We start from the raw sequence: 19,805 nt of genomic DNA on the forward strand, positions 1-19,805 counted from the left end.
TATGGTGGTATCCAGCTACTCACTAGAGGGGCCAATGTCAATTCTTGCAACATGTTTGTGGATTTGAAAAGCTGATATTTTCATTTCCTTTTAACTGAAGACACGAATATTGCTGTGAGATCATCTTATTAGGAAGTTAATAGTGGCTCCTTTGAGCTGATGTCTCTGAGAGCTCTGCTACTCTCTCCCTCTCCCTCTCTCCGTTTTTCTGCCCCCCTCCCCCTTTCTCCTCCAGTTCTGCTGCTCTGGCTCTGAGCATCACTCTGCATCCAACCACAGACATGGCGACAGTGGTCCAGCCCCTCACATTGGACAGAGGTAGGACAAGACGAGTACCTGCTGATGCTGTGCATGTGTACTATTGATGGCAAAAAGACAGCTTTGGTAGAAATGCTCCGATTTCATAGGCAACAACAGCAAAGCCTGGCAGAATAGTATGCAGAACAATCCACTTCCTTAGCTACTGTGTATTAGGATATTAAAGTGTATGAAGCTAGAACAGTCACAGGGACTCCATGCTGGCCTGGATGCAATGCCCTGGTTGAGATATAGATCAGATAAAATTGTCATCTAAAACAAAAAAGCACATTGTTATCGGTCAGGACTCTGCTTCCCTCTGCTTGCATTCGCTTTCTCAGGTTCATTGACCTATAACCTTCCCCTTATCATCTGAGAGATTGATGTGCCTGGAAATGACAGGGCACAGGTGAATGTATGTTTGATGGCCACAGTTAGTCGTGCAGACCTGGAAGTTTTTATGTGTTAACGTTTGGATGTGAACCCTTTCATGCTGTAGGGACACAGCAGTCACACGCTGAAGGACAGCGGGCAGTTTTGCACAGTAAAGGCAAAAGCACCTGCAAGAGATAATGCAAGGACAGAGCAGGCAGACAAGACTATATTGGAAGAATGGGCTGCTGAGGGGAAGGAAGTGCAATTGTCTTAATCAGATGGTAAAGAAAACGGGAGCTGAAAGCACTTAATTACAAGCAGTGTAAACAAGTTGAGAATGAAATGTTTAGAGTCAGACTATTGGAAGCACTTATAGAGATAACGCAAATCTACAATGTCATGAATGAAGAAAAATTCATATTTCTGTTGAAACAAATTGACATGGGCTCAAAACTCGGTCGCTATTTAATGATTAGACTTTGACAATTTGTGCAACAATACCTAAGTATGCAGAATAAAAGTATTTCTGCTTACTGTGTATGTGGAATATATCAGACTCGTAACATCTGTATGTTACGCTACATTGTCCACCAAAATGACCATACTCTATAAATATTTTGTGTTAGATATTGTACTGTAACCATGCCTCCTATAATAGTAGCATTATTTTATTATATTGGTTTATTATGTAAACCTCTGGTAAAGCGTTTTCGAATATACCATTGTAAGAATAGTTATTTAAGTTATTGTATTTAATATTATTCATGGGCACTATTCCCAAAAATGTGTTTCCCTATCTGTAAGGAGTTCTATTTTAAAATGGCAAGATAGCGCACTATGCAGTGCTGTGCCAGAAACCTAAACCTGTCAGATCTCATTAAAACTCAATGGGATCCATGGTTGGATCTGTTTGAAAAAGAGTGAAGAGTGTGTATAAACAGAGCTCCCATTGTTACTGAAGAACAGGACATTATTAGCACCTTACAGTACAATGTTTTATCATTACAAACACTTTAGAGACACTTTTTAGTGAGGATCACTTACTTGACTTTTTTCACCAACTAAATGGTTAACACTTCACATAAGCAGGTCACACTTTTATTGTCCTTTTACTGTAGCGTAAAGAATGTAAATTCCTTTATTGTCTTTTATATTGTCAATTATTAACTGTACAATCCAACTTGTTTTGCGTTGCTGAAATGATATATTGCATAAGAATACCTATACCTTTATATAAGTTTAGGAGAAGGGAAATTCATTCACTAAAGCATAGGTCATATAACTAACATCTCTGTTAACTTGTCTCGACACCATAGCCACAAAAGACCAGACCAGGGATGGCCAGATCAGAGTTTTTGTTTTACGTTATGGTAAATACAATATGTAGAACTATATAGAGAAATATTTTTTATTAGATACCTGTACAAACTTCCAATAGTCTGTTCCGGTTGAACTTTCGATTAGCGCCTTCCTATTAATGGCCCTTCTTTGTTCATTCACTGTAGGGCTTTTTTTTAAAATAAAGTTATGCGACAACTGAATCCAGAAAGTGCCAACTAGAGGTGCAAGTGTAGTTGGCATTCAAAAATGATCACTGCTGCTTAGAACAGAAAAAAAACTACTACCTAAACCTAATACCTAGGAATATGGTTTAACAGAGCAATGTCTGTTAAGATATAGATATTAAATAACAATAACAGAATTATGATGCACATTTTATATTTTATAAAAGTCAGTGAAAACTGACTCATCGTGGCTTTGTTGCCAATTGTACTGTTGAGTGGTGACACAGTTTATGTTTGGCACTACATCAAAGTGAAATTTTGTTGATTGGTTCTTAGAGCTTAAAAGAACCGGAATGCTCCACTTTTCTTGAAATGTCACCACACTTACAATCCTGTTTTTGTTTTATGTAGTAAAGTAATTGAAAAAATCCATAGTAGAATGACTGTAGCATGGTAAAGGTTCTACTCTTATAAAAAAAAAAAGAACCATTGTAAACAATGCTATTAACATAGACCTATAAAGTTATTTACAGACATGTTCATCATTCCCTGCGAAACAACTACTGAAGAGTCAAATTCCTGTACAACATGAAATGTCAGAAATACAGTACAGTGAGCATTATTGTGTGAGGATTAAGGATTGTCATTGTAAGGATGTTGGGATACTTTATATACTATGGGGACGATGTATCTATGTGTGTCTGTATGCAGCCACTTCACAGCCTTTTTTTTTTGCTGTGTTTTTGGCTTACATGTGGCAAATTTATCAAGAGGCGCACATACTTTAACCTCTTCAGGACATAGGGCGTATGGATACGCCCTGCATCCCGAGTCCTTAAGGACCGAGGGTGTATCCATACGCCCGTGGGAATTCCGTCCCCCACCGCTAGCCGGTTGGGGACCGGAGCCGGATGCCTGCTGAAATCGTTCAGCAGGCATCCGGCATATCGCCCAGGGGGGTCATTATGCCCCCCCATGTCGGCGATCGCCGCAGATCGCTGGACAATTCAGTCCAGCGATCTGCGGCGATTCCGGGTCAATCGGGTCTCCAGTGACCCGATGACCCGGAATTACTGGCTGTTCGGGGCCGTCTCTGAAGGCCTCGAACAGCCAGAGCCTGCAGGGGTGAGGTGGCACTGGTGCCACCTCACGATCGCCCTGATTCGTCAGCCGGATTACCGGCCGACCAATCAGGGCGCCTGCTGCGGGTGTCACTCCCGCACCCGCTCCGCCCCTCTTCTGGAGGACGTGAGCGGGTGCGGGACGTGCACCCCGGGTGCTGGGGACCCCGATCCCCGGCGTTAATGTTGGGATCGGGGCCTCAGGAGCAGCGGCGGCGGCGGGACTGACCTGCAGCGTCTGGATCGTTGGAGGTGAGTGACAGCCTCCTGCTGTTGCTTAGCAACAGCTCCCAGCATGCAAAAAGGGCATGCTGGGAGCTGTAGTTATGCAACAGCAGGAGGCAGACCACCACAACTCCCAGCATTCCCTTATGGGCATGCTGGGACTTATGGTTTTGCAACAGCTGGAGGCACATTCTTTCTATGGAAAAGTGTACCTTCAGCTGTTGTATAACTACAACTCCCAACTTGCACAAACAGCTAAAGTGCATGCTGGGAGTTGTAGTGGTGCATCTGCTGGTTGCATAACTACAACTCCCAGCATGCCCGTTGGCTGTCGGTGACTGCTGAGAGTTGTAGTTTTGCAACAGCTGAAGGCACACTGGTTGTGAAACTCATAGTTTTTTTTTACCTAACTCAGTGTTTCACGACCGGTGTGCCTCCAGCTGTTGCAAACTACAACTCTCAGCAGTCACCGTACACCATGCACCGTACATGCTGGGAGTTGTAGTTTTGCAACAGCTGGAGGCACACTGGTTGTGAAACACTGAGTTAGGTCACAAACTCAGTGATACATAACCAGTGTGCCTACAGTTGTTGCAAAACTACAAATCTCAGCAGTCACCGACAGCCAACGGGCATGCTGGGAGTTGTAGTTATGCAACAGCTGGATGTCCCCCCCAATGTGAACGTACAGGGTACACTCACATGGGCGGAGGATTACAGTAAGTATCTGGCTGCAAATTTGAGCTGCCGCAAACTTTCTGCTGCAGCTCGATATGTCAGCGAGAAACTACTGTGAACCCCCGCCCCTGCGACTGTACACTAAAAACACTACACTACACTAACACAAAAAATAAAATAAAAAGTAAAAAACACTACGTATACACATACCCCTATACAGCCCCCCTCCCCTCCCCAATAAAAATGAAAAACGTCTGGTACGCCACTGTTTCCAGAACGGAGCCTCCAGCTGTTGCAAAACAACTCTCAGTATTGTCGGACAGCCGTTGACTGTCCAGGCATGCTGGGAGTTTTGCAACAGCTGGAGGCACCCTGTTTGGGAATCACTGGCGTAGAATACCCCTATGTCCACCCCTATCCAGTCCCTAATTTAGGCCTCAAATGCGCATGGCGCTCTCACTTTGGAGCCCTGTCGTATTTCAAGGCAACAGTTTAGGGACACATATGAGGTATCGCCGTACTCGGGAGAAATTGGGTTACAAATTTTGGGGGGTATTTTCTGCTTTTACACTTTTTAAAAATGTAAAATTTTTGGGAAAACAAGCATTTTAGGTAAAAAAAAAAATTTTTTTTTTACATATGCAAAAGTCGTGAAACACCTGTGGGGTATAAAGGTTCACTTAACCCCTTGTTACGTTCCCCAAGGGGTCTAGTTTCCAAAATGGTATGCCATGTGGGTTTTTTTTTTGCTGTCCTGGCACCATAGGGGCTTCCTAAATGCGGCATGCCCCCAGAGCAAAATTTGCTTTCAAAAAGCCAAATGTGACTCCTTCTCTTCCGAGACCTGTAGTGCGCCAGCAGAGCACTTTCACCCCCATATGGGGTGTTTTCTGAATCGGGAGAAATTGGGCTTCAAAATTTTAGGGGCATTTTAGGTAAAAATTATAATTTTTTTTTTTTTACATTTGCAAAAGTCGTGAAACACCTGTGGGGTATTAAGGTTCACTTTATCCCATGTTACATTCCCCGAGGGGTCTAGTTTCCAAAATGGTATGCCATGTGTTTTTTTTTTGCTGTTCTGGCACCATAAGGGCTTCCTAAATGTAACATGCCCCCCAAAAACCATTTCAGAAAAACGTACTCCCCAAAATCCCCTTGTCGCTCCTTCCCTTCTGAGCCCTCTACTGCGCCCGCCGAACAATTTACATAGACATATGAGGTATGTGCTTACTCGAGAGAAATTGGGCTACAAATACAAGTAAAAATTTTGTCCTTTTACCCCTTGTAAAAATTCAAAAATTGGGTCTACAAGAACATGTAAGTGTAAAAAATGAAGATTGTGAATTTTCTCCTTCACTTTGCTGCTATTCGTGTGAAACACCTAAAGGGTTAAAACGCTGACTGAATGTCATTTTGAATACTTTGGGGGGTGTAGTTTTTATAATGGGGTCATTTATGGGGTATTTCTAATATGAAGACCCTTCAAATCCACTTCAAACCTGAACTGGTCCCTGAAAAATACTGAGTTTGAAAATTTTGTGAAAAATCAGAAAATTGCTGCTGACCGTTGAAGCCCTCTGGTGTCTTCCAAAAGTAAAAACACGTCAATTTTATGATGCAATCATAAAGTAGACATATTGTATATGTGAACCAAAAAAAATGTATTCGTAATATCCATTTTCCTTACAAGCAGAGAGCTTCAAAGTTAGAAAAATGCAAAATTTTCAAATTTTTCATCAAATTTACGGATTTTTCACCAAGAAAGGATGCAAGTATCGACAAAAATTTACCACAATGTTAAAGTAGAATATGTCACGAAAAAACAATCTTGGAATCAGAATGATAACTAAAAGCATTCCAGAGTTATTAATGTTTAAAGTGACAGTGGTCAGATGTGCAAAAAACGCTCCGGTCCTTAAGGCCAAAATGGGCTCCGTCCTGAAGGGGTTAAAGGGGTACTCCCGTGGAAAACTTTTTTTTTTTTTTTAAATCAACTGGTGCCAGAAAGTTAAACAAATTTGTAAATTACTTCTATTAAAAAATCTTAATCCTTCCAGTACTTTTTAGGGGCTATGTGCTACAGAGGAAATGCTTTACTTTTTAGATTTCTCTGATGCCATGACCACAGTGCTCTTTGCTGACCTCTGCTGTCCATTTTAGGAACTGTCCAGAGCAGGAAAAAACCCTCATAGCAAACATATGCTGCTCTGGACAGTTGCTAAAATGGACAGCAGAGGTCAGCAGAGAGCACTGTTGTCACGATTCGGCTGGCTGGAGGTGGATCCTCTGTGCCAGAGAGGGATTGGCGTGGACCGTGTTGGTGGACCGGTTCTAAGTTGCTACTGGTATTCACCAGAGCCCGCCGCAAAGCGGGATGGTCTTGCAGCGGCGGTAGCAACCAGGTCGTATCCACCAGCAACGGCTCAACCTCTCTGACTGCTGAAGATAGGCGCGGTACAAGGGAGTAGACAAGAGCAAGGTAGGACGTAGCAGAAGGTCAGGGCAGGCAGCAAGGATCGTAGTCAGGGGCAACGGCAGGAGGTCTGGAACACAGGCTAGGAACACACAAGGAAACGCTTTCACTGGCACAATGGCAACAAGATCCGGCCAGGGAGTGCAGGGGAAGTGAGGTATAAGTAGGGAGTGCACAGGTGAGAATACTGATTAGGCCTGCTGCGCCAATCAGTGGCGCAGCGGCCCTTTAAATGGCAGAGACCCGGCGCGCGCGCGCCCTAAGGAGCGGGGCCGCGCGCGCCGGGACAACACAGACGGGGAACGGGTAAGGTACGGGAGCCGAGATGCGCATCGCGAGCGGGCGCGTCCCGCATCGCGAATCGCATCCCGGCTGGGAGTAATATCGTAGCGCACCCGGTCAGCAGGTCTGACCGGGGCGCTGCGAATGAGAGAACGCTGCGAGCGCTCCGGGGAGGAGCGGGGACCCGGAGCGCTCGGCGTAACAGTACCCCCCCCCTTGGGTCTCCCCCTCTTTTTGGAGCCTGAGAACCTGAGGATAAGACTTTTGTCCAGGATGTTGTCCTCAGGTTCCCAGGATCTCTCCTCAGGGCCGCAATTCTCCCAGTCGACCAAGAAGAATCTTTTACCTCTGACCGTCTTGGATGCTAGAATCTCCTTCACAGAAAAGACGTCAGAAGATCCGGAAACTGGAGTGGGAGAAACAACTTTGGGAGAGAAGCGGTTAAGGATGAGTGGTTTAAGGAGAGAGACATGGAAGGCATTGGGAATACGGAGAGAAAGAGGAAGAAGGAGTTTGTAAGAGACAGGGTTGATCTGGCACTTGATTTTGAAAGGACCAAGATAGCGTGGTCCCAGTTTATAACTGGGGACACGAAAGTGGACATACAGTTCAACATCCCGGTGACCAGTCTCGCCAGACCCCTCTACATCAATTCTGTTAACAATGAAAGATTGGACTGTACCGTGCGTTACCGCAAGGAACCTCTCCTAATGTGCATCGGACCTCATCACGAAAAAATTGAATTTTTGGTCCTCTCCAACTGCACTTCTGAAATTCTTCTTGGATTACCGTGGCTTCAACGCCATTCCCCAACCCTTGATTGGTCCACAGGAGAAATCAAGAACTGGGGTACTTCTTGTCACAAGGACTGTCTTAAATCGGTTCCCAGTACTCCTTGCCGTGACCCTGTGGTTCCCCCTGTATCCGGTCTTCCTAAGGCTTATATGGACTATTCTGATGCTTTTTGCAAAAAGCAAGCTGAGACTTTGCCGCCTCACAGGCCTTATGACTGTCCTATTGACCTCCTCCCGGGTACTACCCCACCCCGGGGCAGAATCTATCCTGTGTCTGCTCCTGAGACTCTTGCCATGTCGGAGTACATCCAGGAGAATTTAAAAAAAGGGGTTTATCCGCAAGTCCTACTCTCCTGCCGGAGCTGGATTTTTTTTTGTGTCCAAAAAAGATGGCTCCCTACGTCCTTGTATTGATTACCGCGGACTTAATAAAATCACGGTAAAAAAACGCTACCCCTTACCTCTTATCTCAGAACTCTTTGATCGCTTACAAGGTGCCCACATCTTTACCAAACTGGACTTAAGAGGTGCTTATAATCTCATCCGCATCAGGGAGGGGGACGAATGGAAGACCGCATTTAACACCAGAGATGGACACTTTGAGTATCTGGTCATGCCCTTTGGCCTATGCAACGCCCCTGCCGTCTTCCAAGACTTTGTTAATGAAATTTTTCGTGATCTCCTATATTCCTGTGTTGTGGTTTATCTGGACGATATTCTGATTTTTTCTGCCAACTTAGAAGAACACCGCCAGCATGTCCGCATGGTTCTTCAGAGACTTCGTGACAATCAACTTTATGCCAAAATGGAGAAATGTCTCTTTGAATGTCAATCTCTTCCTTTCCTAGGATACTTGGTCTCTGGCCAGGGACTACAAATGGACCCAGATAAACTCTCTGCCGTCTTAGATTGGCCACGCCCCTCCGGACTCTGTGCTATCCAACGTTTTTTGGGGTTCGCCAATTACTACAGACAGTTTATTCCACACTTTTCCACTATTGTGGCTCCTATCGTGGCTTTAACCAAGAAAAATGCCAATCCCAAGTCCTGGTCCCCCCAAGCGGAAGACGCATTTAAACATCTCAAGTCTGCCTTTTCTTCCGCTCCCGTGCTCTCCAGACCTGACCCATCTAAACCCTTCCTATTGGAGGTAGATGCCTCCTCAGTGGGATCTGGAGCTGTCCTTCTACAAAAAAATTCTTCCGGGCATGCTGTGACTTGTGGTTTTTTTTCTAGGACCTTCTCCCCGGCGGAGAGAAACTATTCCATCGGGGATCGAGAACTACTGGCCATTAAATTGGCGCTTTAGGAATGGAGGCACCTGCTGGAGGGATCAAAATTTCCAGTTATCATATACACTGATCACAAGAATCTCTCCTATCTCCAGTCTGCCCAACGACTGAACCCTCGCCAGGCTAGGTGGTCGTTGTTCTTTGCTCGTTTTAACTTTGAAATCCATTTTCTCCCTGCTGACAAGAACATTAGGGCCGATGCCCTCTCTCTTTCTTCTGATGCCTCTGAAGTAGAGGTCTCTCCGCAACACATCATTCCTCCAGACTGTCTCATCTCCACTTCTCCAGCTTCCATCATGCAAACTCCTCCAGGGAAGACCTTCGTTTCTCCACGCCAGCGTCTCAGGATTCTCAAATGGGGACACTCCTCCCACCTCGCAGGCCATGTGGGCATCAAAAAATCCTTGCAACTCATCTCTCGATTTTATTGGTGGCCGACTCTGGAGACTGATGTTATTGATTTCGTGCGGGCCTGTACTGTCTGTGCCTGGGATAAGACTCCTCGCCAGAAGCCTGCTGGTCTCCTTCATCCTCTGCCTGTTCCTGAACAGCCTTGGTCACAGATTGGTATGGACTTTATTACGGACTTGCCCTCATCCCGTGGCAACACAGTTGTTTGGGTGGTCGTTGATCGATTTTCCAAGATGGCACATTTTATTCCTCTTCCTGGTCTTCCTTCAGCGCCTCAGTTGGCAAAGCAATTTTTTGTACACATTTTTCGCCTTCACGGTTTGCCCACGCATATCGTCTCAGATAGAGGCGTCCAATTCGTGTCTAAATTCTGGAGGGCCCTCTGTAAACAGCTCAAGATCAAATTAAACTTCTCTTCTTCTTATCATCCCCAATCCAATGGGCAAGTAGAAAGAGTTAATCAGGTCCTGGGTGACTATTTACGGCATTTTGTTTCCTCCCGTCAGGATGACTGGGCCGGATCTACTGTCACGATTCGGTTGGCTGGAGGTGGATCCTCTGTGCCAGAGAGGGATTGGCGTGGACCGTGTTGGTGGACCGGTTCTAAGTTGCTACTGGTATTCACCAGAGCCCGCCGCAAAGCGGGATGGTCTTGCAGCGGCGGTAGCAACCAGGTCGTATCCACCAGCAACAGCTCAACCTCTCTGACTGCTGAAGATAGGCGCGGTACAAGGGAGTAGACAAGAGCAAGGTCGGACGTAGCAGAAGGTCAGGGCAGGCAGCAAGGATCGTAGTCAGGGGCAACGGCAGGAGGTCTGGAACACAGGCTAGGAACACACAAGGAAACGCTTTCACTGGAACAATGGCAACAAGATCCGGCCAGTGAGTGCAGGGGAAGTGAGGTATAAGTAGGGAGTGCACAGGTGAGAATACTAATTAGGCCTGCTGCGCCAATCAGTGGTGCAGCGGCCCTTTAAATGGCAGAGACCTGGCGCGCGCGCGGCCCCGCTCCTTAGGGACAACACAGACGGGACAACACAGACGGGGAACGGGTAAGGTACGGGAGCCGAGATGCGCATCGCGAGCGGGCGCGTCCCGCATCGTGAATCGCATCCCGGCTGGGAGTAATATCGCAGCGCACCCGGTCAGCAGGTCTGACCGGGGCGCTGCGAATGAGAGAACGCTGCGAGCGCTCCGGGGAGGAGCGGGGACCCGGAGCGCTCGGCGTAACAACTGTGGTCATGACATCAGAAAAATCTATAAAGTAAAGCATTTCCTCTGTAGTATATAGACCCTAAAAAGTACTGGAAGGATTAATATTTTTTTAAGAGAAGTAATTTACAAATCTGTTTAACTTTCTGGCACCAGTTGATAAAAAAAAAAAAAAAAAGTTTTCCATGGGAGTACCCCTTTAAATTTTGCACAAATAAAAAATTATCTCAAAACTTGCTGTAGGGTGTCACTTTTCTAAGGTAAGGCAGACGATGTATGAATTCATGTTTTTTTTTTTTTTTTACGTTTGCACATTATTTTTCCACCTTTTAAAAAAAATGTCATGCACTGCATAGTCAAGATTGTAGCTCTACATTTCACAGTCACTTTTGCCAAGGTTATCTATTTTGAAATTGCCCAAAAACCTAACTGCTCACAAATTATTCACCAAATTACAACAAAAAAATACCAGGAAGGCAATAATAAATCTCCCCCTATGTGTGTAAAACACATAGTAGTGCCAATGAGAGGAACACTGGTGATTTTAAGAAGCACTCCAGCAGTTGGAGCCTCGTGATCAGAAGCTTATGCTATATTCTGTGGATAGGGAAAAAGTTTTGAAGTACTGGAATACCCTCTTTGTGTGGTGCCCACACGAAGGATGGGAGTAATAGTGCAGGGCCCGCTGGGAACAGAAATACTCCTAATTGAGTCAATGATATCATGGTAATTTAAAGGGCCTCGGCCAGGACCCTATTACCTTAATGGGGTCTCAGCAACTTTTGTAATAGTGGATGTGCACAAAAAAGGGTAGTCCTTGTCTACAGGGGCATGCTATATTGTTGCAGGTATCTGGGTACAGGTGTGCCTGTGATGTTAGATGTTAATGTTGAATGAACCGGTCACAGTTGTTAACTTGAAGCAGGAGCAACTTAACTGTAGAAGTGGGTAACTTTCTTAGTTAGAAACAATTGAAGCACAATTAAGTGATGCTTTAAGATACAGTCCATAAAAACCAAAAAAAGACTACCTCTACTAATAGAGGTCTTCATAGCTTGGCTTACTCTGGTAAATATACAGAAGACTTTTGTTACTCATGGTTATTTACTTTACAATACCCTATAGCAGGGCATAAGGTGACAGAGGTTGTGGTGTGTAAGTCATGTGGCACTGATTCCAGCTGGAGGCCCACTAAGAGTCCAGTTGAAGTATGAGAGCACTTGTTCAACTTCTGACTGAAGACGGATCTCCGTCTTGAAATTGGAATACAGGTCTAGGGGTAAATGCCTCTTCATCATGGACTGAAGTTAGTTTGTGAATGTATATTATCTTTGTAAAGCTGCAGTTCACTATTAATAACCCGCAGATGACTTGAGTTACAATTCGACTTAAACATTATTAGTATTCTTTGGCAGAGTCAGGGTTAACTAGACTTCTGCATAGTGACTTGCTGGCAGAAAGAAGCTTACAAGAGCACCTTCTATGCCCTGAACCAGGCTGCACACTGACTAGACTGGTTAGTTCCAGCCCTCTGGGGAGAAAGTGTTGGACTAATGGACTCCTCCCACTAGACTCTCCATAAAATACAACAGCTTGTGGGGTGTAGGGCATGTGAGCTTCTTCTCCTCATACACTTTTACACAATGTCCACCAAGAGTGGGAGAACAGAGAAAATTACACATTGTTCATGTTAAGCTGTACTAAAAAATACAGTATATTTATATTTGACAGGTTTAACTCATGATACCCAGATAGGATTTAAATGACAGGATAAAATCTAAAGCCACACTACAACCCACATTCTTTAGAAGCACGTTGACGGTACTGGGACACTGCATTTGTAGGAACACAGTATCCTGGGGCCTGAGCATCATTGGACACATAAATACTGTTGTTCGAGTTTGCTATGAATGCAATTGAGACAGTACTCTGGTTCTCTTTTTGAAGAGGTGGTGGTATACTTTTTATGTTTGAGTCACCTTAATTTATTGAAATCCCCCAACTTAGTAGAAAGTAGTGGAAATTCCATGCAATGTTTCTTGGGAAATTATCAAAATAGCATTTCTACTTTACTGTAAAATTCTCTATGGTATATTTTTAGGTATATTTTTCATCAAATCATTACCATGTACTGGATTGAGAGACAAAATTATTTTTGCATAAAACTAACTCCAAACAAGCTACAAATACCACAAACCCTTTGGGAATAGGATATTTATCTTCACCACTAAACTTGCTGAAAAACATCCTGCTTCATGGTTTTCATTTGTTACAAACCTCCTTACCATGGGAAAAACCTCAAGACCAATATTTAAAGTCACACAACATCTGTAATTTACAGTCATTCTATAATGCATACAGTACATTGCATATAACACTTAACAATTTCCTAGAAAAGAATCAGATATGAGCTATGATTGAAATGTGTAATTTTTTTTGCATCATGTGTCACTTTAAAATGATGCTTTTTAAGAAAAGCTGTACATCTGCTGCACACTACAGATTTAGAAATTTTGTTTTATGCCGAATCCAACAGTGAAACATAAATACAATCTGCTCATGTTAGAATATAATATACTTAGGTAAGTAAATCTGAGAATTCCTAATGCTCAAGTATATTTTTTGCCGTCTGTCTAGACACAGAAAGTAGTTGAAATATTGAGATGTGCTGCATCGGTGACTCTGTAATGCACAATATTTGCTCTAGTAGCTTGTTTACACATAAGCTTGACCAAGAAAAGTTATGGAATATAAAATGACACCATAGCTATGGTAAATCTTACCATTTACAAATGTGTCACTGAAATTGCATGATTTCTCCTAAATTACTATAGGGGAACAATTGTTTTATCCTTGTTATTTTATATTATATTACATTTATTATAAGAAATGTGTAAGACATAATACATTTTAGACACGATAAACACTATACTCACCTTGCTAAATCCAGCACAAGAACTCTGGTCCACCCCAGTGCCTCTATGTGGAGTTGAGTTTTTAGGGCAGGAACATATGAGAAATGTATAGTATGCACTTACTCACTGTACTGTACCGTCACCTGGGTGGAGACACACACACACGCCACACACACATTTTCTTTTTCATCCTCTGTCTCCCTCCCCCCCACTTTTTGTCCCATTTTGTATCCACTCTCTGCACTTATCACACCCTGGTGCTAATTCTATACCTTTCATAATTCCTGCTTCTTATTGTCTAAGATTTACGGTTTAGCATGAAAATATACTGGTCATGTCAAGGAAAAGGCACAGAAGTTCCTTGGCAATCCCAGCTGAGAAATGGGGACTAGAGAAGTCCCAGCCATGGTTATCAGCTTGTTGTTGGGAAAGCTTCATCTTAATAAGATGTGGGCATGATTGGACGAAGTGGAAAAATATACATTCAAATTCTCAAAACAGTATTATTAGTAATTCTGAAATGTTAGCAATATTCATGTATATGCATTAGAACAAACACTTTCCGTCCAAATAGAAGTAGGCATGGCAGTTTTTGTTTAGCAGTTTCTTTTAGCTTTGTATGCTATACATGATATAATTAGATTTCCGTGTTCGCATATTCAATGGATGCAAACCATCAGAATAAAACATATATATAATTTGACAACACTGACCTTCTGATAACATTATATTTTTTAAAGGAACACATTTAAGCCATTCAAACACAATGGGCTTTTCTTTTGAATTTGTATAACATGTATTGATTTATAATATGTAGATTCAATTCATGATATTTCCAACTATATCCAAACACAAATATACTTTTAGTTTCCTTTGTTCAGTGTGCATTCACCCATGTGTCTTTGCCCTTGTGGAATTCAAAATTGCAGAGTGGCTTAAAACAATCAAATTCATCCAGTGCATATGAGATTGATTCTCCATCTGCCTATAAATAGGTCACCACCGAGGACTGTAGAGGGTGAAACCCTATTTAGGCTGCGGGCCTTTCAGTATACATGCAGTATATCAGATTGCATTTATTTACTATAATATATGTATGTATACATATAGTCTGACAAATCGGCTAAAATCTACCTAATATATGCTTTTATATTTAAATTTAAACTAAAAAGTTACAATGTCTACTTGCACCACAAAAGATACATTTGTTACGTAGGAAAAGCTTAATCCACACCATTGCTAGTGTTTCACTCATCTGTCATAGGAGCATGGCATTAGGATATGAACAGCACTAATCACAGGATCTATGATGATCCAAGCCAAAGAAAATGATGGCTTCCAGCTGTCACCTTCACTGCAGATAAATTACAAATGTGTTCAAAGGTGGAATGCATAAGCCCATGTATTAGTCAAACGTCAGAAGCTGAAAGACAAATGCAGAGATTGGAGATAATACTGTTTTCAGCCATAATTTTATTTATTTATTTTTTTAATTATGGATAGTGAAATATGGTTCATTGACTCCTGCAGTGATTTAGCAAGTTATTAAAACGGTGGAGATAAATGATTTTGCCACAATAAACTGAGAGAGTAGTGGATACATGGAATAGCCTTCTTATAGAAGTGGTAGCTACAAATACAGTGAAGGAGTTTAAGCATGCATTTAAAATATATAAGGCTATCCTTCATATAAGATAGGGCCAGGGACGATAGTATTCAGCATATTAAGCAGACTAGATGGACCATATGGGTCTTATCTTCCGACATATTCTATCTTTCTAACTCCTAGCTAAGCATAAGTTTTTATTGCATTTTTACATGCAGTTTTAGCACTGTTTATTATTTTATAGTGTATTATCTAGTTCTATCAATGCCACAAGACTGCTACTTACTGCTACTTTGTGTTTAAAAAAAAGCTGCCAGTGATCAAAACAATGCTACGAAAACACCAAAAGCCTTAATGCTGTATGTAGGCATTCTCATGTTTCACTATAGACCGTAACATCTGGATGCTCTGTTCTTACCCGCTATGCAACCCCCAAACACACACACAAACTCCAGAAATTAACTTTTAACTGTTGGAGTTGTAGTGGCAGCCATATCAGATATACTATTAATTAAGGAAGAGGACGGTATAAATGATTAATGATAAGAAAGGATTGGGTACATTTTTATGTCACTTTAACTATAAAGGAAAACCCTATTAGAGAAAAGTGCTTCTTTATGCCCTTAAAGGGGTACTCTGCCCCTAGACATCTTATCCCCTATCCAAAGAAAAGGGGAAAAGATGTGTGATCGCGGGGGTCCACTTCACTTCATGCCTAATGACGGGCAATGCGGGGCAGAGGCTCGTGACATCATGGTCACGCCCCGCTTGTGACATCATGACCATGCCCCCTCAATGCAAGTCTATGGGAGGGGGCGTGACAGCCTCCTATAGACTTGCATTGAGGGGGCATGGCTGTGATGTCATGCGCCTCCGGCGCAGCACCCGACCCTCTAAACGAATGTCGCGTGCAGCAGGGAGAGAGCACTGACAGGGAAAGCATTGCCTGTAGAGCTCAGAGACAGGATTATGTGGAGGCACAGATCTGGAGAAGGATACAAAAAATTCTGCTGCACTGAAAGTTCCCAAGAGCACAGTGACCTCCATATTTTTTAAATGCAAGAAGTTTGAAATAACCAGGACATTTTCTAGAGCTGACTGTCCCATCAAACAAAGTAATTGGTGAAGAAGGGCTTAGTAAGCAAGGTGACTAAGAACTCAATGAACACTTTGGCTGGGCTCCATAGATCCTACTTGCAGATGGGTAGAACTTCCAGAAGGTCAACCAACACTGCAGCACTCCACCAATCTGGGTTTTATTGCATAATGGCTAGAAATAAGCCTTTCCTCAGTAAAAGACACACAAAAGCCCACCTGGAATTAAAAAAAAAAAATCACCTAAATGACTCTCAGATTGTGAGAAACAATAATATTTGTTCATGTAAAACAAAAGAGAAGCATAGCCGTACATTCACAGAGTGTATTTGATATACTTGCTTCTCAGCATAATTTCAAAAACTAACTGGTTGTTAGTATACATTTTGATCAAAAAGTACAAGCCCACTCGCCACGTCAAGGCTACCTAGTCAGAGTGGGTCCCTATTCTAACACTGGCGTAGCGCCGGGCGCCGACCACTGCCCCTGCGACACCAAGCCCGCAGGGGGAATGACCCAGTGGCCCAACAGCACCATTGCTGCCAGACCAAGCCCCTGGCTCAGTGCCAACCCAACCCCACAGACAGAAGTCTCCTGCTAATTATATTATCTGGTCTTATGACACCAACCAGGGCCAATTCTGCCTATAGGCAAAATAGGCAGCTGCCTAGAGCGCCCTCTTGATGGCGGCACTGCACTGCCTGTTGCAAGAAAGATAGTAGCCAGCTTGCATCTAAAGCACCCACTGCTCATTTGAAGCACCTGCCCAGCCAGCACTACCGACGCACCCTCTAACCGAATCTCCCCTCCCCCATATTATAATAATCTGCATTCTTCAGCCTGCTGGAGGAGTGCAGTGCCACCTTTGAGGCAGACAGGCAGGTCAGGTCACCGCTCGGGCTATAGAGGACAATGATGGCACTACTGGCAGTCGTTGGGGGCTTGTATGCAGATTTTCACAGCATCTCACAGCATGTGTAAGTGCACGATTATGTATGTTTGCAACAGTGTGTCACCCCAGTAGTTGTTACAGTGTGTCACCCCAGAAGTAAGGAGGAAGTTGTTAGTTTGTCATCCCTATAGTAAGGATATTACATGAGGAGGAGGTTTATTACAGTATGTCACCCCAGTAGTAAGGAGATTACATGAGGAGGGGGTATATTACAGTGTGTCACCCCAATAGTAAGGAGATTACATGAGGAGGAGGTTTATTACAGTATGTCACCCCAATAGTAAGGAGATTACATGAGGAGGAGGTTTATTACAGTGTGTCACCCCAGTAGTAAGGAGATTACATGGGGAGGAGGTTTATTACAGTGTGTCACCCCAGTAGTAAGGAGATTACATGAGGAGAAGGTTTATTACAGTGTGTCACCCCAGTAGTAAGGAGATTACACGAGGAAGAGGTTTATTACATTGTATCACCCCAGTAGTAAGGAGATTACATGAGGAGGAGGTTTATTACAGTATGTCACCCCAGTAGTAAGGAGATTTCATGAGTAGGAGGTTGGTTACAGTGTATAAGCCCCCAGTAGTAAGGAGATTACATGAGAGCGGGGATTGTTACAGTGTGTCAGCTCAGTGGTAAGGTAATTACATGAGGAGGATTGTTACAGAGCGATAGAGATGAGAGAGAGTATAAAGCTTCTTTCACACTAGGACACGGCAGTGTGATGACCATCGAGGGAGCTGGGGAGAATAGGGGGAGAAAAAATACTACTTGTGCCACCTTTTTCTCCCGCTATATCCTGTAAAAAACAATGACCCCCATAATATTAAATGGGAGATGTCGGGACCTGTTGTTGCCCGTTGTGCATCGTCATGAGAATGGCCGTTAAAGTCACACACAAAAAAAAAAATACTTTTTAATGGCCGTTCTTGATGGGGCACAAAGGCAGAGTGAAAGGGGGCCTTATTCAGCGAAAACAACAGAATTTTATTTCTCCAATGACTGGTAAAGGAAGACCTATGAGTTGATGTTATGGTAATGCTACATTTTATCACTATACTGCATAATTTGTTTAAAAAAATGTATTTATAACTGTTACATTGTTACAGTACCTACATATAATGCAATGAGTGTCATCTGTCGGTAAGAATGATATCACAGAATACGTTTTGAATGTAACTATTACAGCTCTTTTGATGTCATTTGTAGAACAAATTCCTTTATGATTTCACTCAAAGCCTCAGATCATGGTGTTATAACAAGAGATGTCACGTTTTTAGAAATAATATGATCTACTTTATTAATGCCATGCCTTCAGATAATAACTCTAGTAATGTCCTGTTTTTTAAAGTGTGGCCATCCAAAGTGATTTTTTAAGGAAACTTAATGTTTTACAGCTTAAGACTATGTTTACATACAGTATTTGGGGCCAAAGGAAAAAATGCAGTATCCCAGCACCCGTCTACTGCTACTTAAGTGATTAGTTGTTGTGTGTCAGTAGATATGTTACAGTGTGTTTAATCCAGTATGGGCACTATACATCAGAACATGGATTGCATTACTTTTCATGTGCATACACTGTAGTTTAAAGTGTCCCTGTCATTTAAAAAAAAAAAAAAAAAAAACTGTGACGTGAGAACCTGCACCAAACAGGAGAGGGAATCGAGAGAAGTGTACTGCAGAGCGCTTTAGTTCCCTGCTCTCAGCTGAGAGCTGGAGAGTAAAGTGAGCTACTGTGAGCTTATCACCACTGGTTCTGGTCTTATAGCACAGACATGTCTTTGTGATATGTCAAAAGTGTATTTAAAATGACAGTGACATTTTAAACAATAGTTAATATTCTCTCTGCTGCCACCTCTGGTAGAGTAAATGTATGTGTATGATAGGTATGTCTAAGGATAGGATTCTACTTGGTTTTTTGTGCTGCGTTTTTTGGGATTAAAAAAAAAAAAACGCCTGAAAAAACGCCAATGCAATGTCCTGCTTTTTTTCTGGCGTTTTTTCATTTGGGTGGAAATTGTATTTTTTGTACCTTTTAGTGTTTTTTTTGGTATTCAAAATTTGTTGGGTACCAAAAAAAAAAAAAAGGATGCAGCAGTGATGGAAACATTTTTATTAAACGAAATGTATATATTTTATAACAAAATTTTAATTATTAAAAATTATTTAATTATTAATTAATTTTCTCTATTTTTTACATTTTTTAGGTAGTACTACTACTCCCAGCATGGAACAGACTGTTCCATGCTGGGAGTAGTAGTACCTGTAGTAATAGACAGATCGCCCCGGGTCTCAGTCCTGCCACCCGATGCGATCGTCCATTATATAGCACAGATGCCGCTGTATACAGCGCTCACATTTCTGCTCTGTACTCCGGCCAGTGATGTAAATATAACATAATTCATTCATATTTTCCGCCCAGAGCTGTGATTGGCCGGATGGTTGCAGCCAATCACAGCTCTGAGGGAAACATCAATGAGTGAGTGGTCGGCCCGGAGTATAGTGCAGAGCACGGATGCAAGCGGTGTATACAGCCGCTCTGCATCTCTGCTATAGATATGACGATCACAGCGGG

General features: G+C 42.9%; 1 protein-coding gene across 1 annotated transcript in view; it reads left to right on the forward strand.

Moving 5' to 3' along the window:
• The first annotated feature begins 294 nt into the window (after nt 1-294).
• LIN7A (lin-7 homolog A, crumbs cell polarity complex component) overlaps nt 295-19,805 on the forward strand; it is a 65,956-nt gene continuing 46,445 nt past the window's right edge. The window contains exon 1 of the mRNA XM_056574447.1: nt 295-318. The gene's annotated coding sequence lies outside the window, so the exon portion shown is untranslated. The remainder of the gene's footprint in view (nt 319-19,805) is intronic.

The sequence above is a fragment of the Hyla sarda genome, chromosome 4 (assembly GCF_029499605.1).
Source record: "Hyla sarda isolate aHylSar1 chromosome 4, aHylSar1.hap1, whole genome shotgun sequence".
NCBI lineage: Eukaryota > Metazoa > Chordata > Amphibia > Anura > Hylidae > Hyla > Hyla sarda.